The 26,865-nt window shown below is 42.2% G+C and overlaps 1 protein-coding gene across 2 annotated transcripts in view; it reads left to right on the plus strand.

The window, feature by feature from the left end:
* Nucleotides 1-1,297: 1,297 nt before the first annotated feature.
* Nucleotides 1,298-26,865, plus strand: part of WIPF1 (WAS/WASL interacting protein family member 1) — a 132,842-nt gene continuing 107,274 nt past the window's right edge. Inside the window, exons 1-2 of one of the 2 annotated variants that reach the window (XM_082261003.1) lie at nt 1,298-1,421; nt 25,521-25,603. The gene's annotated coding sequence lies outside the window, so the exon portion shown is untranslated. The remainder of the gene's footprint in view (nt 1,422-25,520; nt 25,604-26,865) is intronic. The other variant, XM_082261004.1, reaches the window with a different exon arrangement.

The raw sequence follows: 26,865 nt of genomic DNA on the forward strand, positions 1-26,865 counted from the left end.
GTGGCAGTATTCTTCTGTATAAATATAATAATAATAATGATACATTGTACAGAGCTGTTGTATACTTCTGTATTATTAGAATACAATGATACATTGTACAGAGCTGTGTACATAGATGTGGCAGTATTCTTCTGTATAAATATAATAATAATATTAATAATAATAATGATTGGAAGTATTCTTCGGTGTAAATATATGGATACATTGTACAGTTGCAGTATGTTGTATACATATAACAGAAGTACAATGTACAGTGGCAGTTGTATACATATAATAGCAATACATTGTAAAGTGGCAGTTGTATACATATAATAGCAGTACATTGTGTAGTGGCAGTTGTATACATATAAGAGCAGTGCATTGTACAGTGACAGTTGTATACATATAATAGCAGTAAATTGCACAGTGGCAGTTGTATACATATAATAGCAGTACATTGTACAGTGGCAGTTGCATACATATAAGAGCAGTACATTGTACAGTGGCAGTTGTATACATATAATAGCAGTACATTGTACAGTGGCAGTTGTATACATATAATAGCAGTACATTGCACAGTGGCAGTTGTATACATATAAGAGCAGTACATTGTACAGTGGCAGTTGTATACATATAATAGCAGTACATTGCACAGTGGCAGTTGTATACATATAAGAGCAGTACATTGTACAGTGGCAGTTGTATACATATAAGCAGTACATGTACAGTGACAGTTGTATACATATAATAGCAGTAAATTGCACAGTGGCAGTTGTATACATATAATAGCAGTACATTGTACAGTGGCAGTTGTATACATATAAGAGCAGTTGATTGCACAGTGGCAGTTGTATACATATAAGAGCAGTAGATTGTACAGTGGCAGTTGTATACATATAAAAGCAGTACATTGTACAGTGGCAGTTGTATACATATAATAGCAGTACATTGTACAGTGGCAGTTGTATACATATAAGCAGTAGATTGTACAGTGGCAGTTGTATACATATAAGAGCAGTAGATTGTACAGTGGCAGTTGTATACATATAAAAGCAGTACATTGTACAGTGGCAGTTGTATACATATAATAGCAGTACATTGTACAGTGGCAGTTGTATACATATAAGCAGTAGATTGTACAGTGGCAGTTGTATACATAAAATAGCAGTACACTGTACAGTGGCAGTTGTATACATAAAATAGCAGTACACTGTACAGTGGCAGTTGTATACATATAAGCAGTAGATTGTACAGAGCACAGAGTCAGATCAGCAGCAGCCACATGTGGGAACTGTTGCATCACTTCAATGTTTCCGGACTGAGGGGAAGTCAGATTTTTTTTTCTTCTGAACTCAGAGAGAAGTCTGGAAAACAAGACATCGCTGCCGGGACAATCAGAGAGCCACATCTGGAAGAAGTCCTCAGCACCTTCCGCAGTGCCAGTAAGTGACAACAAAGCAGAGACTGTGTGGCCCCCAGGGGTCCCTGGTCTGCTGTGCTGGATGGGTGTGGCTTTGGGATGTCACCTCTGTCCGATCTCTCGCACTGCCATGTCATCTGAACATCTGCAGGGACAATATTTGGGGACAGCGGTGATAGTGCAGGTATTCTCCCCCTCCCCCTCCCCCCTGTCCTCCCTCTGCACTTGCCGGCTGGAATGTTATATTTATAGACAGATCTTCTTTATTGATCGGCATCCGGTGGAGACTTTTAACCCCTTCAGTTTGTGCTGCTGGCAGTGGATGCCAATCGCTGAGTGTGTTGGCAGTGTGATGACACTTTCCTTACTACTGTAGATGGAGTTAGGTCTGACAGTGTTGCACTGGCTTAGCAAAGGGAACCTGTACTGAAATGTGTAAGGATTGCTTATCTGCTAATGAAAATGCTAGTTGCCTGGCTGCCTTGCTTTTTGACCCTGTTATTCTTTCCTTTTCTGCATGCTCATTCAGGGTTAACGATGCTTAAGATGTATCTAAAGCCAAAAACATAAATGTTATATTTTGCAACTTATCAGCCTTGAAAAATGTTCCGTTAAAATATATATTCCTAACTTCCAAAAGTACATTCTATTGCTCTCAGCCTCCTCCAGATCTCCGAATGTATTTATTTTTTAAATTGTGATCCATCTTCATGTTAGAAGGTGGCTACATTTGTTCTCCCACAGTATTTTATTTATTTATTTATTTATTACAGGTACTTATATAGCGCCGTCAATTTACGCAGCACTTTACATATACAGTATTTTATATGTAGGAACATAGCCAGCCTCTCCTACTTGCTCCCGAGATGGACTATAGACTATGGGATTTGTAGTGTAGATGACTGTAACTGACATGCACTACTCATTCCAAACAAGCAGAAGTGAGGGGGAGAGAAAAGGTACAGGAGCTTATGGAGGACGCAAACACAGTAAGAAAAGATTTCATTAAAAACAGATTACAGGATCATTAATTAGTGGCTGTGTATGGATTATTTTTGGAGAAAAAGGATATTGATAATGTCACTATAGGTTTGAATCCCAGGTAAAAGAAAAAAAACGTTGGGATTTCCCGCACTGTAATGGTTAAATGCTAATGTTTTGCCTAGGGTACCAGGAAAAAAAAAAAACTTACCATACTTACCTAAACCCTTCTCCTTCTATGCTACTGGTCCCCCTGAGATGTTTTGGTTGGCAGTGGCAGCTCTGATCATCAGTTACAATGTACAAGTATTAGCAGTCCTGCATTGTAAGGCTTCATGCACATGGGCACATAGCATACAACACTGCTATATGTTCTCTGCTGTGAGTGACAGGCGCAATGTACAGTCACCGCCAGTCTGCCTGTATAAATCAATGGCAGACATGAGTTGTACACATATATACATGAATCCGAATGGCCACCTGTGTAAGGAGCTGTATTTGCCTCCCCGAACTCAGAGGGTCTGCATTTGGGAATACACATACAGCCCTCTACACATATATTCAATCAAATTTGTGTACATTTGTGTATATATACAGTATACTGTAAATACAGCGAGTAAAATAAGTATTGAACACATCACCATTTTTATAGGTAGACATGTTGCTAAGTGTCCATTCACACTAGTCTGACTTGTCAGGCGGCTTGGTGAGCCTGACAAGTCACGCACTGTTGCGGTCCATTGACTGGTACAGGAGCCGTTCTAATAGGAGCGACACAAGTCGCTCCGACTTAGAAAAAGGGTCCTGTACTACTTCTGGGCGACCTGGAGCGATTTGCATAGACATTCATTTTATGAAGTCCGTGCAAGTCGCACCGAAGTCGCGCTGCACGCGACTTCACAGGTCGCCCCCTAAGTCAAAGCGACCTAGTGTGAACCGGTACTTAAGGTGTTATTGACATAAAATGTTCACCACGTGTCAGTAACAACCCATGGAATCCATACATACAAAGAAACCAAAACAAATAGGTTCAGAAATGAAATTATGTGTAATAAAATAGAAAGACACACATAAAAAAAGGGAGGTGCAAAAAGGCATGGAAAGCCAAGACACCAGATGAAATCTATCAGTAATTAGAAAGCAATCCTGATCCTTGTCAGTGCAAATAATATCAGCTGGTTCAGTCTCAACTGATGGCCTATAAGAAGGTGTCTCATTACCAAGGTGTCACACAAGAAACATCTCATGATGGGTAAAAGCAAAGAGCTCTCTTAAGACCTTCCCAACCTAATTGTTGCAAAACATAGTGATGCCATTGGTTACAGAAGGATTTCTAAACTTCTGAATGTTCCAGTGAGCACTTTTGGGGCCATAATCCGGAATCGGAAAGAACATAATTTCCCCATTAACCGGCCACGGCCAGGTGCACATCCCAGGATTTCTGACAGAGGAGTGAAAAGAATTATCAGAAGAGTTGTCCAAGAGCCAAGGACCACTTGTAGAAAGCTTCAGAAAGACCTGGAATTAGCAAGTACAATTATTTCAAAAATAACAAAAAGTAATGCACTCACCCGCCATGGGCTGTATGCAGTGGTGTATTTGGGTTTTGTGCTGCCCTAGGCAAGACTAAAATTGGGCACCCCCCATGTAAATCTGCCCCACTCCTTTTTAATGGATGTGACTCCCTCCAAAATTGGAATGAACCCCTGAGATCTCACGGGAAGGAGTGGAAGAAAGAGCGGGGGTGGGTGAGGGAGAGAGAAAGGGGGGTGCGTGAGGGAGGGAGAGAGAGGGGGGTGGGTGAGAGAGGGAGGGAGAGAGAGAGGGGGATGAAAGAGAGAGGAGGAATAAGAGAGAGAGGGGGATCAAAGAGAGAGAGAGGGGGGATGAGAGAGAGAGAGAGAGAGAGAGAGAGGGGGGGGAGAGAGCGGGGATGAGATAGAGAGGGGGGGGTGAGAGAGAGAGGGGGGATGAGAGAGAGAGGGGGGATGAGAGGGAGAGCAAGAGAGAGGGGGGATGAGAGAGAGAGAACGGGAATGAGAGAGGGGGATGAGAGAGAGAGAGGGGGATGATAGAGAGAGAGAGGGGGGGATGATAGAGAAAGAGAGGGGGGTGAGAGAGAGAGAAGGAGGTGAGAGAGAGGAGGGGTGAGAGAGAGAGAGGGGGAGAGAGATAGAGAAAGAGAGGGGGTGAGTGAGAGAGAGGGGGGTGAGAGAGAGGGGGGTGAAAGAGGTGGCTCTAGCAACCAGTGGCCAATAAAGTCTCAGGTGGAGGGGGGGTGGATTTTTTGCTGCCCCCCTGCAAAGTGCCGCCCTAGGCCTGGGCCTTGTTGGCCTAGGCCAAAATACAGCACTGGCTGTATGCACTCTCACCATGAAAAACTATATTGCTGAAGAAGTATGTTGAAACTCGTTTACAGTTTGCTGCACAACATTTTGACAAGCCTGTGAAATACTGGGAGAATATAGTCTGATAAGATGAGACCAAAATTTAACTCTTTGGATGCTATAATACACATCAAGTGTGGAGGTCAAATTGCACTGCACAACCCCCGCAAAACACCATACCAACAGTGAAGATTGGTGGTGGGAACATCATGGTGCGGGGCTGTTTTTCAGTGTATGGTACTGGCAGCCTTCATGTCATTGAAGGAAGAATCAATGGAAAAATGTACCAGGACATTCTTGATAAAAACCTGCTGCCATCTACCAGGATGATGAAGATGAAACGAGGGTGGACATTTCAGAAAGACAATGATCCCAAACACAAAGCCAAGGAAACCCTCAATTGGTTTTAAAGAAAGAAAATAAAGCTGCTAGAATGGCCCAGCCAATCACCTGACTTGAATCCAGAAGAAAATCTATGGAAAGAACTAAAGATCAGAGCTTATAGAACCTTCAAGATTTGAAGACTTTGTGTTGAAAAATGGGCAAAAATCACACCTGAGCAAAGCTTGCGACTAGTTTCTCCATACAGGAGGCATCTTGAAGCTGTCATTACCAACAAAGGATTTTGTATGAAGTATTAAATACATTTCAGTTAGCGTGTTCAATACTTTTTTCCTGTGTCATTCCATTCCATAACTTATTTCTGAACTTGTTTTGGATTCTTTGTATGTATAAGTTGCATGGGTTGTTACCAACATGTGGTGAAAATTTCATGTCAGTAGCACTTTAAAGCGGAGTTCTGGCCACAAATTTTTTTTTTTCAATAAAAATACCCCCGGGACAGTCAGGGCTAGTACATTCCACAATGGATAGCCTCTGTACTGTCCCGGGTCACACTTACCTTTTAGAAGAAATACCTTGAAAATTTCTTCTCCAGCGCTGCCATCTCGGATGTGGGCAGTTAAGCCGGCGCGTCCTCTTCTGCGTCCTCTTCCGTGTCCTCTTCTCCCAGAATGCGCCTGCACCGGCCCCGTTCATCACTTCCGATGCGGGCGCGTCATCCCTCCACAGCTTCTGGGCATGCCCAGAAGCTGTTTAGAAGGGAATGCAGCGCCGCACCAGAAGTGACGAGCGGGGCCGGTGCAGGCACATTGATTCCTGGGAGCGATGACGTTCAGCTCCCAGGAAGCAATGCAAAGGGGAAGTGATGGCGTGGGCCGCGGCCGCAGAGGGAGGAAGTGCAAGAAAGGTGAGTATATTTTTCTTCAATAACAAGGTAAGTAAACAAAAAAAAATCGTAACTATCCATTTATTTTTCAGGTGACGAAAAGCAAGCGGATGGCCCAAAATCGACTATGTCGATTTTGTGGCTGGAACTCCGCTTTAGAATAATATATTTACCTATAAAAATGATGACGTGTTCAATACTTATTTTACCCGCTGTATATATAGATCCACAGGTGAAATAAACAGCACTACAGAGCTCTTCCAGTGCATGCAATCAGACCCTCCCAAGGGCCATGTATAAAAACCAGTCCAGGGATTGCTGCACTTATAATTTATTGGAAACAAAAAATATATATTTACATGCAAAATAGTTGCATAATGTTCCACAACAGTTTCGGGCTATAATGCACACACCCTTCTTCAGGTAGAAACAAACATACAATAACAATTCCTTTACATCTATTTATATAGGGACATTTTACACCAGGAAACAATTACGGTAGGTATTCATTATACAAATAAGTAAAGCAAGAAACCTGAATTAATTAATCCTAATTCCTAGAGTGATGGTTAAACAAGATGCCATCACATCCAACATCTTACAGAGAATATTCAGGTTTTACCCTATTACTAAGAAAGATATATATATATATATATATATATATATATATATATATATATATATATATATATATACAAATAATGAATAGATAGTAAAAATGCACATGTACTAAGGAGCAAGATATATAACTGCAAACTTTATAAAATTATTTTACATGCACAGATATGCCCTACAAAATATATACAAAAGTCCATTCTTAATTTAGTATCTTTTAATAAAAGAAATGAGACCTCTGCCCGAAAAAAATCAAGGAGGTCAATACATTAAAGAAAGACATGTAGATCAAATTCAGAGTTCAGGCCTCTGGCTTGTAATGTATCAAGACAATGTTTCCACCAAACCTCTAATTTTTGGAAATTTAGTTCCCGATTCCTCCTCGTCTATGTTGGGAAATTGCATTGATAACCATACACCTAAGCTGTGAGACTCCCGTGTCTAATTTCCACAAAGTGTCGAGCAAGTGGTAGTTTTGCCAATTTATCTCATATTGAGTATTTGTGCCTGGCAATACGATCTTTTATTTTTTTGTGTTGTTCCCCCACATATAACAGGCTACATGGGTAGCTAATTATATATACCACATACAATGATTAGCAAGTATAAGGCTCTATTCACACCTGGGCGTTTTTGAGAAAACGCCCAACAAGTAAAACCCCATTCATTTAAATGGCCCCTGTTCACATCTGAGCGTTTTGCAAAACGCCTGTAGCTGAAAAAAGTACATGAGCTTCTTTTTGGGCTGATTACCAGCGTTTTTGATAGATGTCAATGCCTGCCTCCAAAAACGCCTGAAATCGCGGTACAATCGCGGTTAAAAAACCGCGGTAAAACGCTATGCTCAAGTGTGAATGCAGCCTAATAGTCTTGAGGCTGGGTTCACACATATGCAAATTGGATGCAGGTTTCCCCACATCTTATTCACAAGAGAGGGGAGTGTGTCTGGCTCTCAACGGAGCCTGTTCACTCAGGTCCAGGGATATTGAAAAAGGGCCCTGTTCGTCTTCTGGTCCAAATCAGGTGCGAAATCCGGCCAAAAATCAGACCTAATTCGCACCTGAACCAGTGAACAGGGACGCACCGGACCCCAGGCACGAACCTGAGGCTGCATACGTGTGAACCTGGCCTTAAATTTTTGTACCTCAATGTGGGTGTGTGAAATGCTTTCCTTTTATCATTGACCTGCATTGTATGCAGTTCAAACATGGATATGATCCGTTGTAATGTGGCCCCAAAAAGGTTAAAGTCGGTACTTTCTGACAGATCTGATTTGACAAGTCTGCTGTGTATGGTTCTACCCTTAAGCTGGCCATACACTAGCCGAAAAAACGTTTTCGAACTCCACAAAAAATCAGGCGTGAGAGCAGATGATCGTGCCACCATGTAATGACCGAATTTGAACGATAAATCGTTCTATGGACGTTTTTCGTTCAGTTTGTCACATATGCCTAGTGCAAACAGTTCGGTCGTGAAACACATTAACCTTTCAATTTATCCTTAGTTCGGCAGAATTTTCCAAAGTGTTCCTACGATTTTCCGGCTCTGAAAAGTTAAAAACGATATTCTATTTGTGCCCATTAACTAGACGAAAAACGAACGATCGAACCAAATGACAGATTTTTGAACGATTTTTCGGCTAGTGTATGGCCAGCTTTACGATATGAAGAAAACTGGAGACTTTTAAATTCAGGGATTTGGGGAAAGTTTTCTTTACGTATATGCCAATGTTTTTTAAATGATATTATACACTCGATATGAGTGAGGATGGTATTGTGATACAAAAGACATCCTTTTTTCTATTTTAGTCTTTTTCCTTGTATTATCCACATTACTCCTCTCTCCCCTGATGGTTTGTACAGGATAACCCCTCTGCATTATCTTATTCTCCATTTCATTTAACTATTCTCTCCATCTGCCTGATTGCTGATAATTCTTTTAACCCCTATTAGTTGGCTTTTTGGGATAGATTTAAATACCCCAGGGGGATGTAAACTTTCATAGTGTAGGGTTACTGCTTGGGTATATGGTTATCAATGCAATTCCCCAAAATAGACGAGGAGGGAATTGGGAACAAAATTTACAAAATTGGAAGTTCGGTGGATACATGGTTTAGATACATTACAACCCAGAGGCCTGAACTCTGATTTTGATCTGCATCTCTGTAATGAATTGACCCCCTTACATTTAGAGAAGGTCTTCTGAGAGAATTTCCTTGGAAGATTTCTTCTGACAGAGGTGTCATTTCTTCAATTAAAAGATAAAAAAATGAATAATGGACTTTTGTATATATTTTGTAGGGCATATCTGTGCATGTAAGATCATTTTTTAAAATTTGTAGTTATACATCTTGCTCCTAAGTACAGGGCATGTGTTTTTTACTATCAATTTATTAATTGTATATAAATCTTTCTTGGTAATAGGTTAACACCGGATTATTCTCTGTAAGATGTTGGAGGGTGATTGCATCTCGTTTAACCATCACTCTAGGAATTAGGATGAATTAATTCAGGTTTCTAGCTTTAGTGCCGGTTCACACTATAGCAATGTCAGACATCCCATGTGATTCGCACCGCACTGCTCTTCAAATCACATGCGATGTCTGTGCGATGCAAATTCAGCTATACAGATTGTATGGCTGAATTCGCATCACATTCGGACCAAAGTCGTGCAGTACCTTTTTTTTGTTCCACACCAGAATCCGATCGCATGGGTATTCACACCTATGCGATCTGATTCCTGTCCGAATTGACAGTTTGCACTGCGATATGCGAACTATTCGGGGGGTATCATTAACTTTGTATTGACACTCCCGCAGTTCGCATATGGCAGTGTGAACTGCCTGCGAGTCGGGTGTGATTCGCAGGGCTCCCGCTTCGCACCAGTGTGAACCGGCACTTACTTAATTGTAAGATGTTGGATGGTGATTGCATCTCGTTTAACCATCACTCTAGGAATTAGGATGAATTAATTCAGGTTCCTTGCTTTACTTATTTGTATAATTAATACCTAATTGGTTCCTGGTGTAAAATGTGTCTACATAAATGGATATAAAGGAGTTGTTATTGTATGTTTGTTGTTACCTGAAGAAGGGCGTGGGCATATAGCCCGAAACTGTTGTGGAACATTATGCAACTATTTTGTATGTAAATATATATTTTTTTCCTTTTTAATCCATCACAAGTGCAGCAATCCTTGGACTTTTGTATGTATGTGTGTATATATATATATATATATATAGATATATATATATATGTGTGCACACACATATATATATATATACCTATATACACACATATATATATATATATATATAAAATTATATTATTGATTTGATTATAATTCATGCGTTATATATAATATATATATATATATATATATGTGTGTATATATGTACAGCAGCTGCCTGCCAATGATTTCTACTGGCTGTAGGCTGCACCTTTCACTCCTGGAATCTAACATATGACCCCATTACACTCATTATGGATATTTATGACCATATGCATGAGCCTATGTTAGGATGCGAAGGACTCACCAAAAACAGAGCGTCAGAGAGAAGAGGTGAGCACCAGCCGCCTCTGCATTCTGTAAGTAAATCGCTCCAGCAAACCTTTATTGTACCTGTGGTGTGACCGCTTTACTGTAGCCAGGTGGTGACATCAATAACTGTAAAACATCTTACTTTACTTACGGGGCGACTCATGTGATGGAGATATAAACTGTGGCAACCAGACATGATCCAAGGCTGCAGATGACATTAATAAATGGGTCCATGGTGTGAAATTCATCTTTGAAGTTTGGGTATGGCAATTGTTACATACAGTAGTTACATAGGTCTAGCCTGGACCAATGTAAATTTGTATGTGCCATACCTAGCCAATCCCTGAAGTACATGGAAAGAAGAGGTTGCTTGCTCAGGACTGCCGCCATTCATAGAACGTCTTGTATTTTTTAGGTGAATACAAGGCACTGTCTGATTGGACAAGGGTAGATTGTGACACCAACTGCCACAAACCCCCCACCTCCCCACCTCGTTCATTTGGAAAACAGGTGTTGAGAGATTGTACAATCAGATTGTAATTTGTGGTTAGCTTTAGATCATGGTGGAACTAGTAGTTCCACTGTAGCTATAGATTGAAAGAAACATGTCAGTGATATAAGCTGGTCTTTCGATGAATCTGAAGATGTTACTAAATTTAACAAAATAAACTTTTCAGTTTCAATTTCCCATATTTTTATGTTTATATTACCTCTTTGTTTCTTTATTCACTTTGTTTTTGTTGGCGTTGAAACTCCCATGAACAAAGCTTGACAGTTCTGCCTCCCAAGACAGTGTGGTCACAGTGACCTGTGGTGGACAAGTGGTTTTCTAATGTTTTCTTTGTGGAGTCATGTGAGGTATCTGAGCTGAAAGCCGTTTTATGTTCTTTTATATGCAGCTTTAAATGCAAAGTATCTTCAAACTTGCTTGCTAAGGTTGCGAAATAGGATGTCCTTACTCAGAGATTGAACTCTGTTAGCAGGAAATATCCTTACTGCTCCCGTACATTGCTTAGATTGCATTTCCTATGGTGAACTCCTGCCAGTCAGTCTATCATAGCATTTATTCTGCTGTATAGTAGTATTTCTACATTTTCTCTAAATTATCTTTGAGCGACTGTCCCTTTTTTCCAATTAAACCCCACTTAACGTCTTAACTCATTAATTATCACTTTTTCAGTTTGATATATAGTCCTTAATATTTCGAAGTATTGTATTACACAAAACCTAAAATGGAACTAAACCGTCCCATCGTTTTCAGCAAGGAAGCTACCATCTCGTCCTCTGTCTGATCTTCAACTGCCATGACGCTGCATATGTGATCAGGTATGACACCAGCCATTATGATGGTTTGACAGTTTGGTTGAGAGCACAACCTTTGTGACAGTTACATTCCTGGCACTTGCCAGGAATGTAACTTTTTTAAACTGTTAAATCGATGGGTTTAGTTCCGCTTTAAGGTTGCATTCCAGGTATGGCAATCCTTGGACCAGGGTAGATATGTATGTGTGATACCTGTGGGATCCATGTTGAAGCTGGAAATCACTGTAGCAGGCAACGTTACTGCAGTGATTTAACAATTATTATTTTATAAAGGATTTATATAGAGGCAACAGTTTTGCAAAGTGCTTAACTGGCTTCTGGATCCCATTGCGGGCAGCTGTACTTCTGCTTTCTGGACACAGGAGGTTGCCTACTCTGCAAGGGTGTCCTTCGGATAATTTTCATTTTCTCAATCAATGCAAGTGCTCTCTGATTAGACAAGGTATCTTGATGGACAAGGTATCTTGGTGGAAAAAAGGGGAAAGGTGAAAGCACCTACCCCCACGGGTCTGTGCTTGCTAAAAGTTAAACCAATATACAGTATGTGGAAAAACCTCATAGACTCCTAAAAAAAAAAACATAATAAATATATGATAAAAAGTGTATTATTAAACAGTGGATGGTGAAATGATTTTTTGTGTTGAAAAATTGTTGTTCCCCCAATACAAAAAAAGAGGGGGTGCACAATGGTAAAATAACAAAAAAAAATAAAAAATTGTGTTGGTGTGTGTACTAAATCACTTAATACAAATAAAATAATGTGTACATATACCCTAAAAAAGGGGATAGGAATAGCCAAAGACACAAACTGTGCTAATTTACCAAATAAATCCAAGAAAGATATGACAAATGAAATAATCAAATTAAAGTGTTATACAAGGTGAGATAGTCCGAATAACTTTATCAAGTCCAAAACAGGTTGGAGTTTCAGGCAGGGTGATCAGGTATTATGTGAATCCCAGGAAAAAGAAGACTGCACTGCTAACTCATGCAAGAGATGGAGGCCAGGGACACCACGAGGGCTCGGGGGATGTCAGAAAAACTCACCAGATGACATGGATCCTCTCTTTTCTTACGACAAAGGGGATCAACCGGTCTTGGGTGGTCTCCCCCACCAGGGAATGTATTCGTGACTCCTGGGTTCACTCGTGACTCCTCTCCTTCCTCCTTATGCCCCAGAACGCTTTGCATTAATTGAGTAAAATTGATGCAAAAATATTCCCTGAATAATGCCCATACAGAGCAATCAACCTCCTGTGTTTACAGTGCAGGGTGTATGCTTGGCACGGGACCTGGAAGCTAGTGGAGATCACTGGAGTAACAGAGCCCACTACTGTGATTTTCAGCTTCCAGGGGGAATCCCAAAGGTATGGCACATACATACTTACCTTGGTTCAAGCTTAAGTAAAAATTGCCATAACTGGAATTTTTCTTTGAAGGTAAATACCTGGTATGGATTTTATTGCACAGTTACATTGGTTCAGCTTGGACCAAAGTAAGTATTCCTATACCATACCAGTGGAACTACTGTGGAAGTGGAGAAATACTACAGCGAACATCACTACTGCAGTTATTCCCGCTGTCTTCCAGGTCTTGTCTCTTCACAGAACACCTTTTATTTTTCTCAATGAATGCAATTATCGATTGACCAAGGAAGAAAGGTGCGGCGGGGATGCCATGGGATCCAGAAGACAGCAACAATCATTTTAGTAGTGGCCACTACTTCAGTGATTCCTTCAGGGGGATCCAAACAGGTGTGGCATATGCATACTTGCATTAGTCTAAACTGGCCCAGTGTAACTATGCAATAAAATCCATACCTGGATTCAGCTCTAACCAACTGATGAGGAGGGAGGAACTTAATGCACATTCCAAAGACACTAACTAAAATCAGTATAGCTGTTTGAAGTGCCTGACGATCAGACCTATTTTTTTTAAATGTCCTGAACACCTGAGGACATAGGAGGGGGGGGGAGCATGCACACTGGAAGACACAGGAGGGTGGAAGAGTAGCTTGCCACTCTAGGCAATGTCAGGGATGTCATGCAAGGGTGACACTGTAGGACAAAGGAAGAAGAAGGAGTCACCCAACACCTAGACAATGGCGCCAGTGCTCACCCAGAGGCATCATGTAAGGTTAGGCCTCTTGCACACTGCAGCTTGAGAAAGCTCAGTGCATCGTTTTTTTTTTTTTTACTGACGTGTAAATGTGTTCGAATACATGTAACAAAAACACCTGAAATTACGTCCAGAAATGCTGATGCTCAAACATCAGTACCTAGTGCAAAAGGCCCTAGTCTATTTAACCAGCATTAGGGGAAAAGAAAATTGTAGGCTCAAAGTGGTTGAAAACCTCAGTCATGGAATCTGAACTAAGCACATATACCTGTAGTGTTTACTAATCTCTCTCCAAAGATCTAAGTTTCATCGCTCTCTGGTGCTTCCTTCCTCAGTTATCAGCATGAGTCACTTCTGAGAAGTTTTCCCAACAAATAAGATTACATTTGTGTGTGGAGGGGGGGGGGGGGGGGCTGAAGCACAGAACGGAGCTTGTCTATTCACAACACAGTTCTTCTGCTGTGTTGAGGGGGGTATGTTCCTTTCCTCCAATCAGCTCTCACACACTGTAACTGCAGTCTCTCTGCCCCATCCTCTGTGCTTCTGACAGATGAAGAAAGATTTGTAACACAATCTGCCCTTTTGGAGGGTTGTAGCAAGAAAAAGACTGCAGATAAACAGGTAAAACCTATGTAGGAACATTTGTTTCATCTCTGTGTATCATCTGAGGCTGTTCACTTCACTGGGTATATGTGAGGGTTTACAACCACTTTAACTGCTATCATTAAGGACAGTTTAGAACTGGGGTCTCCACATCCGGCCCACTAGGACGTTTTTACCGGCGTGCAGCTAGAGTCATCAGACTCACTGAAGGGACAGTATCTCTGCCAAAGCTTTTTCGTGTTGCGATTCCTGTGATGCATAATCATCCCCACCCCAGCAGTATGCAGCACAGGTCCCGCAACCACTCCCGGCATCTGGCTTCAACCAATGAGGTATTTCAGTGCAGACTGGCTGCACCTCCTGGCTCCCACCCGCTGCTTATATTGGTGTCCTTTAGCGCTGTAATTTTGCATACCACATACCTGTGTAACATCTGGGTGGACCCGGAGGTGCAGAAGATCTGAACCTAAGGCACACTGTACAGCGGTAAAGTACAGAAAGACTGATGGGGAGGAAACAAATGTGTGGGGGGCAATAAAGGGGACACCAATTTCTAAGGAAGCACTGATGAGTGATGGGGACACAAATTTACAGAGAGACTCTATGACACATATGTAAGGCCCTAATGCACACTAGAACTTTAAAGTGCTTGTAAAGCCTAAAGGTTTTTTACTTTCATGCATTCTATATACAAAGTATGAAGGTAAAAAACTTCTCTGTGTAGCAGCCGGATCTTCCTTCAGCAATATGCATGAGAGCCTTGGCTCTCCAGGGACTCTCCCTCCTCGTTGGCTAAGACAGCAGCAGCAGACATTGGCTCCCTCTGTTGTCAATCACAGCCATTGAGCCTATGAGCAGAGAGGGGGCAGGGCCAAGCTGCAGCTCTGTGTGTGAATGGATGCGCAGGAGAGAACCTGCTCAGGTGCCCCCATAGCAAGCTGTTTGCTTTGGGGGGCACTTGGCAATAGGGAGGGGCCAGGAGTGCTGGTGGGGGACCCAAAAAAAGAGTATCAGGCTGTTCTGTGCAAAACACAGAGCAAATAACAAAGACATGTTTGTTATTTAAAAAATAAATAAATAAAATAGATTTTAATATCACTTTAACCTGCTGCATGAGGCTACAACATTTATCTGCAGGAGGAGGATACAGGTGCACCATCCAGCCCCGCTACCAGCAGTCTGGAAAATGTTTTTCTATTCTGCTGCTGCAAATTTATTGATAAATCTTTTTTTTTTCGGCTTGTGAGTATGTGTAAAACATTTGATGTGGCCCTCGAAATGAAACGTTTGGAGGCCCCTGGTTTAGAACAAAGGGCATTTAGGGGAGGTAGAGGACAGGATTTTTACTTGTTTCCAGCTCTGCAAGCTCTATGTGGAAAAAAATAACACCGAAAACGAACATACTGTGATCAAAGTGTCCCTGGATATTTTAAAACACTGTTGGATGATTCAATCCTCTGGTGTCCATCCAAAACGAATGTGTCAGTTTTTATTGGACTTAGCTTTCAATTCAAACGTTTTCCGGGGCCTGCTTGAAGGTCACCTTTGGACCTACTTGTGTGGCCCTGTGTTTGAACCCATTTAGAAGTGCAAATTAGAATTTGAACTCACATCTTAGAAAGCAGTGCTATGGGAGTGGGAAAGTTAGCCTTTAACTTGTGAAGGGTTACACAGTTCCCAAACTGTATGATTAACTGGAATGGCTTTCATTTACTGAGCTGGAACCAATAACCAGCAGCAGATCAAATGTTTTTTCTTGTATCAAAAAGTCTGTGCTATGAGCACTGGAGTCTGAAAGTTTGGATAGGCATGCTGACTACCCGTACAAATAACAGCTCTTATTACTGACACTTTGAAAGATGAGTCTCAGCTAACATTTGACTGAGCCTCGTAGTTTATAGTTTATTAATCAATATTTATTTTATTACTATTAAAGGAAGATTGCACTGCAAAGAGTCTATGTATGCCAGTATAGACAAAGAGAAAACCAAATATTCTGTGCAAACAAGATTGGGGCTTATCTATGTCAAACCATGGACTGCCTGTAGACATGACTGTTGAATGTTAATATTATTTTATTTATTATATGGGATTTATTTAGCACCAACAATTTATGCTACACTTTATATTAGAGCTGCACGATTAATCGTAACAGAATCGAGATCGCGATTCACTCCCCCTGACGATCTTAACATGACACTTGCTCGATTCTTTACATAGCTATGAGAGAGCAGCTGTCAAAAAAAAAAGCCTCCCGCAAAAGCCTATCAGCATTAGTCTCGCACTGAACTGTAAACACAAATGATTACATTGTATCTTTTCTTTCCCTCTGCCGGAGGAAGGAAGTTTAACCTCTTAAAGACTAAACCTTTTTCCTACACTTGTTGCTTGCAAGTTAAATCAGTTTATTTTTTCTAGAAAAGTAGTTAGAACCCCCAAACATTTATATATATATTTTTTTTAGCAGAGACCCTGCAGAATAAAATGGTGATTGTTGTAAATTTTTATGTCACACTGTATTTGCGCAGCAGTCTTTCAAACGCAATTAATACACTTTAATGAATAAAAAAATGTAAAAAAATAAAACAAAACCGTAAAGTTATCCCAATTTTTTTTATAATGTAAAAGATGTTACACAGAGAATCGTGAGAGAATCATAATCTTTATTCCAAGCAAAAAAATCGTGATTCTCATTTTGGCCAGAATCGTGCAGCTCTACTTTATATACTGCATAATCACATCAGTTCCTGCTTCAAGGAGCTTACACTCTAAGGTCCCTATATCACATATAGCCAGTTTAGACAGGAGCCAATTAATCTACCAGTATGTCTTTGAAGCGTGGGAGAAAACCCCCCCCCCACAAGCACAACATGCAAACTCCATGCAGGTAATGTCCTGGTTTGGATTTGAACTTGGGTCCCCAGCACTACACAACACAAGTGCCAACCACTAAGCCTCCATACTTTGCCTTTTTTAATAGTTTTCTGTTTGCAACAAGACATTTTCTGCTAGCATAGTTTTCATTTGGGTTGCACCGATACCGGTATTGGTATTGGTACCGATACTAAGCATCTGCACGAGTATCGGTACTCATGCAATTGCACCGATACCTGAAACGATTCCCCCACTGACAGCTGAAATGTCAAAAAAAAAAAAAGAGAAAAAGCATTGGTTGTTAAGGAGCGGGGCTGCCTCGTTCATCACAACGGATGATGCTTTCAGCTATCAGTAGGGTTCCCCTGTTGATAGCTGAAGTGTTAAAGAAGTCCAGCAATTGGAGCTGTCAAAAAAAAAAGCTGGGCAATCTTTATTAACAACATCCACTGAAACACTAAAATAAAGTATCTTTTTGTTTCTTCATCTACAGATCAAAGGAATGAACTTCGATCTGCAGATGAAGTCAATTTAACCACTTTACCACCGGAGGATTTTGCTGTCTTACGTCCAGGCCACTTTTTGCGATTTGGCACTGTGCGACTTTAACTGACAATTGCGTGGTCGTGCGACGCCGTACCCAAACGAAATTTACGTCCTTTTTTTCCCACAAACAGAGCTTTCTTTTGGTGGTATATGATCACCTGTGTGATTTTTACTTTTTGTGCTATAAACAAAAAAAGAGCGTAAATTTTGAAAAAATAACAATATTTTTCACATTTTTTTATATGAAATTCCCCCCCAAAAAATGCAAAAATCTAATTTTTTTTACATTTTTGGCCAATTTGTTTTCTGCTACCTATGTTTGGTAAAAAAAATCACAATAAGCGTATTTTGATTGGTTTGCGTAAAAGTTATTGCGTTTACTATCTAAGGGAAAGATTTCTGTCATTTTTGGTGTTTTTTTTTTTTAACGAGTAATGGCGGCGATCTGCGATTTTTTTTTTTTTTTTTTGCGGGACTGCGACATTGCGGCGGACAGATCGGACCCTTGACTGACATTTTTGACACTTTTGGGGGTACCAGTGACATTACTACAGTAATCAGTGCTATAAATATGCACTTTTACTGTAAAAATGACACTGGCAGGGAAGGGGTTAATTTTATTGGAGAGGGAGGGGTTAATGTATGCCTGGTGCTTACTAACGTGTGTGGGGGGAGGTGACACAGGGACAGATCACATGTTCAGCTATGCTGAACCCTGCAATCTGTCTCTGTCTGTCACTTAGGACAGTGGTCCTCAACTCCGGTCCTCAGGGCCCACTAACAGGCCAGATTTTAAGTATTACCTTGGGGAGATGCAGACTAGAGTACTGCAATCACTGAGCAGCAAATGATATCACCTGGGATGTATTTCAGTTATCTTACAAACCTGGCCTGTTAGTGGGCCCTGTAGGCCAGGGTTGAGGACCACTGACTTAGCAGATCTGCCCACTTTGTTTACACAAGCGGGCGGATCTCCAAACTCGATTCCCCGACGATCGGGGAAGAGCAGTGGCGATCGCCGCTGCTCCTCCCCTGGCCCGACTCCCGCTGTGACTGAATACAGAGGGAGCGAGCCTCCGACGGCGCGCGAGCACCGCCCACAAGGGGAGGAGTCCAGCGACGTAGGTCTACGTCGCTGGACGGGAACGAGCCACTGTGCCGCAGTAGAGGCACAGTGAGCGGGGCTAAAGTGGTTAAAGCAAGTAGTCAAGTAAAAAAAAAAAATTTTTTTGTGTTTTTTATTAAATGTTCCTCTGTTTAACCACTTATTAACCCTTATTTACTCTAAACAGCCTTAATTAAATCCTTATTTGCCTCAATTTATTTATTATTTCCCTGCTGATTTTTTTTTCACTATTTTTATTAACTATTAATAATAAAACTTTTTTTTGTTTGCTTTGTTTGGTAATATTTATACACCTTTAACATATATTTACATGCTTTACAAAATTAAGTGTAAAAAAAATGTATTTAATTTGTAAATTACATTTCAATGCTTTGTACCATTGCTGACAAAAACAGTTGCCGTAGGTATTGGTAATTGGTATTAGCGAGTACTAAAAAAAAGGTATTGGTACTCATACTTGTTGTAAAATAAATTGAGTTGGTGCATCCCTAGTTTTCATACATAAGCCCTAAAATATATAAATAGCCATATCATATGGCTGTTTTTGAACCATGCAGTATTCTCTTGGAGTTCTATTCCTTAGATGTTTTGAAGCCCAAGGGAATCCTGGGAAACTATGGGCTGTTGCAAAGCATGCCCCATTGTATTGTGGTTTAGTGGTATTGGACATAAATAGCAACATATTTGATTATAGAGTTCTTGTTTTTACGTAATCCTTAAAGTTTAATTTCAGGCATCAAATATTGTATAAAATGTATTTAAATATATTCCTCAATAGCTACAGAGGATATAAATCAGCTTTGTATGCACCCAATGGCATTTAAAACCCAGATATTACCATGTACAAGTAACAGTAATATCATCCCTATGCTGTACATAGCCTGTGCAGAGTGCAGAGCTGTGGGAGGGGCCCAGCAGGCCCATTTACAGCAGGCTGCTTGCAAAAAATCACAAAGGGGCGTATACAAGACCAGTCACCCGACACAAAGGGAGAACAGCCATGAACAGTCTTTATTACAGGAAGCTCTTGCACAAATGCAAAGTTTCACCCTGGATTACTGCACAAACATCAGCCAGTTTTACAGCGTCCTCGGACCTAATGATTGGCTGCTAGACTCAGATATTGTCACATGCTCCCCCGTATAGTACCCGCAAGCACTAAAAATATTCTCACCTGCTGCAATGGAGACAGGAGTAGCAGGAAATGCTGGCAAGATGAGGGCCAGCGGGCCATAAGACGGCTTAAGCAGCTGCCTTAGGGCGCCAGAATTTGGGGGGGGGGGGTAAAAATCTGAATCCGAATCTCCAGCCACTTGCTGGGGATTCTGGTTTTTACAGTGCTGTAGACATGTTTTTTTTACACACTAGCGGCTGGGAGTGATACAAGCAGCTGTGAAGCCACCTATAACTTCCACCAGCGCCACGGTGTGCTGTTAAAACCAGGAAGTGACATGTATGATGTCACTTCCTGGACTGGAGCTGTCATTCTCCAGGATATGTGCTGGGGGAAGCAGCTGATGGAACACGGTATGTGTTTCATTAGCTGCAGTGGATTAGAGAGGAGGCATCCAGGGTATATTAGACCCCGGGTGTCTCCATAAAGAGAACCTGTCACCTATATGCTATCACATATGGGGCTATTGGTCCCCTATGTTATAGAAATAAAAGTTACGTAAAAATAAATAAATAAAAATGAAACCAAAAATGTTTTAAGCATATAAGGAGACATATAAAAAATGTAATAAAAATAAAACATTTTTAAAGCTCCCCCTCACACACACATGCATGCGTTGGGGTACCTGCGTATGAAAATGACGATTGTCCTACAAATGTTATATATTAGCATGAACGCCAGAGTGAGAGCAAACACTTTAGCACCAGTGCTTCTGTGTACTCCAAACTGATGACCTATAGGGGCTTTTAAAGTGTTGCAGGTGCAAGCAGTTTTAAAAATTAAAAAATGGCTCCAGGAATGCCGTTGTGGTGGGGGTGGTGGAAGGACGGTGGGGGGGGGGGGGGGGGGCTAGACAAAAATCCTTGCACCAGCCCTGAATGTGGACATCCGCAAATCCAGGAGAAACAAAGGGCATGAGCCCCAGAAAGTCAACAGACTGGGAATTTCAAGCTTCAAAGCAAAGAAAGAGAAGCACATTACAGTGTACTGCCCCCTTCCCTGTCCCCGCACCTTTACCAATGTCCACTTGTATGTTGCCTATTATACATTCCAGGTAAGCCAGGTATGGTATTAGCAGAGGTGGGGAACTTGAGTCACATGACTTGACTTAAGTCAGACTTAAGTCACCAGTTTGAGGACTTGAGACTTGCTTGACTAAAATTAATAAAAGACTCGACTTGACTTTGACTTGGTATTCATAACTTGAAACTTGACTTTGACTTGAGACATATGACTCGAAATGACTTTACTTTTTTAAGTTATTAAATATTTGCATTTTCTCAAGATGTGTTAAAGCAAAATTAATGTGCCTGTTATGTTTCTGACGCCACAGTCACTTAAAACACCTCAGTGTGTTCTGATTTTTAGGACACTGGCTGTTTAACAATGGAAATACTTAACATGTTTTTAGTGACTGTGGTGTTGAAACATGACCGGACAAAGGATTTTGAGCTGTTTGGGCATTCAAAGTGTTTCTTTAATATGCCAAGAAAAAAGCACTAAGCAGTTTTGTTAATGTTTAAAATAATAGAAACCTTTCCTGACCACTGACTTTTAACTGATTTAAAGGTGAAAATTGGGGTAGATCAGTATTTTGACTTGATTTGTGACTTGACCAAAATAAATTATTTGACTTGACTTGCTTGACTTCTAGCAGGGACTCGACTTGACTTGCTTGCTTTTCGCCACAGTAACTTAGGACTTGCTTGAGATTTGAAGGTTAAGACTTGAGACTTGCTTGTGACTTGCACATGTGTGACTCAGCCCCGGTTCACACTAGGGCGACCTGTGAGGCGACCTGGTCGCCTCACAGGTCGCCTCCCATAGGGAAGCTACGGACCCGTTCTAATAGGAGCGACACAAGTCGCTCCGACCTAGAAAAAGGGTCCGGAGCTTCTTTGGGGTGACCAGGAGGCGACCGCCATAGACTTCAATGTTATGAAGTCTGTGGCGGCCGCTCCGAGGTCGCGGCGCGCTGCTCGCACCGCGATCTCGGAGGTCGCCCCTGAAAGTAGCGTCGCGCCAGTGTGAACCGGCGCTTACTCCCATGTCTGGGTATTAGTACAAAAACAAATAATGGAAGGCGCACACACCTAGTGCATTACCAAAAGTCATTAATTCAATGAGAAGATCAATAAAAAATGGATACGCACATGTGCTGTGTTCACATCACGAGGTATACAGCTGGTGCGTTTCGGGGGTGCACCCCCTTCCTAAAAGCTAAGCTACGTGCTGTGCGCCTTCCACTCTATTTTGTTTTAGGAGTATTAATGGATTACTCCGTCTGAGAAGAGCAGCATCCGCTCAGTTTCTGGAATTACCGTTGTCCTTGTTGTCCTACACTACAGAAGAAGACCTCATAGTGCTGGAAGTGACTGCTTGCATTAGTGCCATGCTTTACAAAGCACATTCATTTACTTATTCTGCAGAGAAGGAATTTCTTTCTGGCCGTGGAATTTTATATAATGGCATGTAAAATGTTCATTTTGATGCCAAGATGATAAATCCGCTGATTGGAATCTTTATTCTTGTTGTATTGGGCAGTGAGCACTCAACAGGCTTTGCATTCTGGGCCGGGGGCTCCCGCTGTAGAATGAGGCAGAGACAGCTGCTGATGGGTGTAGCAGAACACAGCACATCATTCTGTTACCAGTCACAGTCCATAATGCAACAGACAGCTGTGCGGGAATTGACAGCTGCTTCTCGCAGGCAGCTGTAAGTGGACTTGTGCTGATTGATGCTGTTTTAATATTTAGAGCTGAACTTCAGGATCAGTAAATATTGTCTAAATACAGGAGAAATTCTACATTGAATCTTGTGTGTGCATTGTGTATTTTGGGGTACTGAATCCAAATTAATGGAGAGATCCAGTCAGTAACCTTTCCTTTCTGCAGAGGTCCAAATCTAATTTTTGATCCATGACTCAGGTCCTTTACATCACAGCCCCCCCCCCCACACTTTACATCACAGCCCCCTTTACATCAGTGTCTTCGGTTCCCTCTTTCACATCTAAAACCCCGTTTACATTACAGACCCCCCCCTCTAAATCACAGCCCCCCCCCTCACATCACAGCCCCGTTGCAATCCCACCCACCCCCACATCACAGCCTCCCCCCCCCTCCCTTTCACAGCCCCTTTACATCAGTGTCTTCAGTTCCCTCTTTCACATCTCAAACCCCGTTTACATTACAGACCCCCCCCCTCTAAATCACAGCCCCCCCCCCTCACATCACAGCTCACCCCTTCCTCACATCACAGCCCCCTTTACATCAGTGTCTTCAGTTCCCTCTTTCACATCTCAAACCCCGTTTACATTACAGACCCCCCCCCCTCTAAATCACAGCCCCCCCCCCTCACATCACAGCTCACCCCTTCCTTACATCACAGTCCCCTTTATATCAGTGTCTTTAGTTCCCTCTTTCACATCTCAAACTCTGTTTACATTACAGACCCCCCCCTCTAAATTACAGCCCCCCCCCCTCACATCACAGCTCATCCCTTCCTCACATCACAACCCCCTTCTTTACATCAGTGTCTGCAGTTCCCTCTTTCACATCTAAAACCCCATTTACATTACAGACCCCCCCCCCTCTAAATTACAGCCCCCCCCTCACATCACAGCTCACCCCTTCCTCACATCACAACCCCCTTCTTTACATCAGTGTCTGCAGTTCCCTCTTTCACATCTAAAACCCCATTTACATTACAGACCCCCCCCTCTAAATTACAGCCCCCCCCCCCTCACATCACAGCTCACCCCTTCCTCACATCACAACCCCCTTCTTTACATCAGTGTCTGCAGTTCCCTCTTTCACATCTAAAACCCCGTTTACATTACAGACCCCCCCCCCCCTCACATCACAGACCCGTTGCAATCCCACCCACCCCCACATCCCAGCCTCACTCCCCCCCCCCTTTCACAGCCCCTTTACATCAGTGTCTTCAGTTCCCTCTTTCACATTTCAAACACTGTTTACATCACAGACCCCCCCCCCACCCTAAATCACAGAACCCTCCTCACATCACAGCTCACCCCTTCCTCACATCACAGCCCCCTTTGCAATCACAGTCCTTCTCTTCACATCACCGACCCCCTTCACATCACAGTTCACCCCTTCCTCACATCACAGCCCCCTTGCAATCACAGATTCCCCCCTCACATCACTGTCCCCCTTGCAATCTCACCCCCCTCCCCACATCACAGCTCCTCCATCCTCACATCATAGCCCCCTTTGCAATCACAGTCCTTCTCTTCACATCACAGACCCCCCACTCATACCACAGCTCCCCCCTCTCACATCATAGACCCCCCCTCACATCACAGCTTCCTCCAAACACAGTCTCCCCATTAAACCACAATCCCCACTGCAGCTTCAGCTCTGCACTGGGCGGGAGCTGACCAACTCTTGTTAACAAGCGAGGGATTGGTTGCTAGGACTGCCTCGTGTCCTAGCAACCCATCACCCGCTTGTTATTTGAAAAGATTGGGCAGCTCCTGTTCCCCTCATAGAACTACCGTATCTCCCGCCCTCTTCCCTGCTGTGAGTTTAACAGCAGTGGTGGCAGTGGCAGGTAGGAAAATACAGAGGAATCCCCCCTGCCATGCCTCCTGCCCTCTGCCCTCTGCCGTTATGTGAGTTGGGCCTACGTGGTATCTCCCACAGTTCTGCTCTCCGCTATGTGCAGCACAGTGATGGTGTCACAGCTACTTTTACAAGGTAATTATTTCGTTTGCAAGAGCATTCAGTGCAGAGTGGATTTATATTTGTTGCAGCTATTGAGGAATATATTTGAATACATTTTTCTTGCCCAGAGTTCAGCTTTAAAGTTCTACTCACCCCAAGGTATCCTAAACGACATCTTTGTGCTACTGGCAGGCAGTAAAACTCTAATATAATGACTCTCCTAACACTATTCAGATGCCAATCCTACTATATTGTAATGCATAGGCATGGAAAGATGCTTGCTATGGGGGCACTCGTGCTTGCTCACTCCTGAGCTGGGTCTGTGTGTCCATAAGCTAAACTTGGACTTTTTTCTAAAATAACAAACATGTTATACTTACCTGCTTTGTGCAGTTGGTTTTGCACAGGACAGCTGCAATCCTTTTCTTTTGGGGTCCCCCGCTGGGGCTCCCTCACCTTCGAGCAGTGCCCTCAGAGAAAGCCGCTTGCCCTGGGCGTTCTGCTTCTCTATAGATCCTTAGGAACTTGGCCCCCACCTCCCCCACTCTCTCCTCATTGGCTCAATGGCTGTGATTGACAGGAGTGGGAGCCAATGGGTTCCCACTGCTTTCTCAGCCAATGAGGAGGGAGAGTCCCGGGACAACTTAGGCTATCGTGAACATTGCTTGGGTCACAGGAAAGGATGGGGGGGGGGGGGGGTGGGGTGCTGCACACAGTTTTTTAACTTTATGCATAGAATTGGTGGATCACTTTATTTTTTTTACCCTCTCTGAAAGTGTTAAATAGGAGTTTTCTACGAAGTAATTAATGTATATAAAGATTCAGTATTAAATATACAAAGTAGCAAATACAAAGTAAGTTAAAAAAAATACATAAAGGAACTTTGTTGCTCATCGTTTTTCTTTCTTTTTGGTTACCAAGTGTCTGTCGCCATAACAGGAAGAGAAAGGATTTGCACATAACTTTGCCGAGAAGTAAACGTCTAAGAAGTGAGAAAACACAGGGTAAGCTCTCCCTTGTATACCTAAAAAAAAAAAAAAACACTGCAGATAAAGTTTACATTATATATATATATATATATATATATATATATATATATATATATATAATGTATATATATATTAAAACAAAGCAAATTCTTGATTTTGTCCTTTTTGAACATGTAAAATCTGTATGGGCTTATTTAGATCTTAGCTATATACACAACTGAAAGTTTAACTTTAGTCAGAAAAGGAAGCCCTGCTAAATCACTTCAGGCTGGTCTATTTTGGTATAGCTATGAAAAATGTCAAAAATAAGTGCCTATACTGTTTAAAATCCAGTAATACACTGTCTCACCCTGCTCTGCACATGCTCAGTTACTCTCCATTTTTGGCATTCTTAGGCACTGCAGAGTTTGTTGAGGCCGCTCAGCCTTGAATTAAACCCTCTTAATCTTTACAGCTAAGGAAGCTGCTTCTGTTTGATCTGAAACTACCATGGTGCTGTACATGTGATCAGTTATGACACCAGCCATTTGAAAGTTTGGTTGAGGACACAGGCAACTGCGGCAGCTAGCAATCCTGGCATTCCAGGGTCGTAACTTTTTTTGAAACCGTTAAATCAATGGGTTTAGTTCCACTTTATGATTTACTGCTGTTCAGGGGCTCTGGGCTTCAACAAAATGGCAGCCGCTAGCTAGCTAGGAACAGGAGAAATGCTGGAGGCAATTTACAGCACACACTAATTATGGTAGCATTATTATTATTGTGGAAGGTATGTTCATGGACATTGTTTTTTTGTTATGGGTAAGTTCCGCTTTAAGTATATGAACTGCTAAATAATGTGTAACTCTGCACAGTCCATATTGTTATTAAAGCGGAGTTCCGGCCTTGGAAAGATTTTTGAGATAAAAATACCCCCGGGACAGTCAGGGCTAGTGCATTTCACAATGGATAGCCTCTGAACTGTCCCAGGTTGCACTTACCTTTTAGAAGAAATACTTACCTTGAAAATTTATTGTCCAGCGCTGCCATCTCAGGTGTGGGCAGCTGAAGCCAGGGCGTCCTCTTCAGTGTCCTCTTCAGTCCCAGAATGCCCTGCACCGGCCCCGCTCATCAGTTCCGGTGCAGGCGCGTCATCCCTGCACAGCTTCTGGGCATGCCCAGAAGCTGTTTAGCAGGGAATGACGCGCCTGCACTGGAACTAATGAGCGGGGCCGGTGCAGGCGCATTGAACCCTGGTAGCCAAGACGTTCAGCTCCCAGGAATCAACGCAAGCAGGAAGA

Source organism: Pelophylax lessonae, assembly GCF_965119305.1.
Source record: "Pelophylax lessonae genome assembly, chromosome: 6".
NCBI lineage: Eukaryota > Metazoa > Chordata > Amphibia > Anura > Ranidae > Pelophylax > Pelophylax lessonae.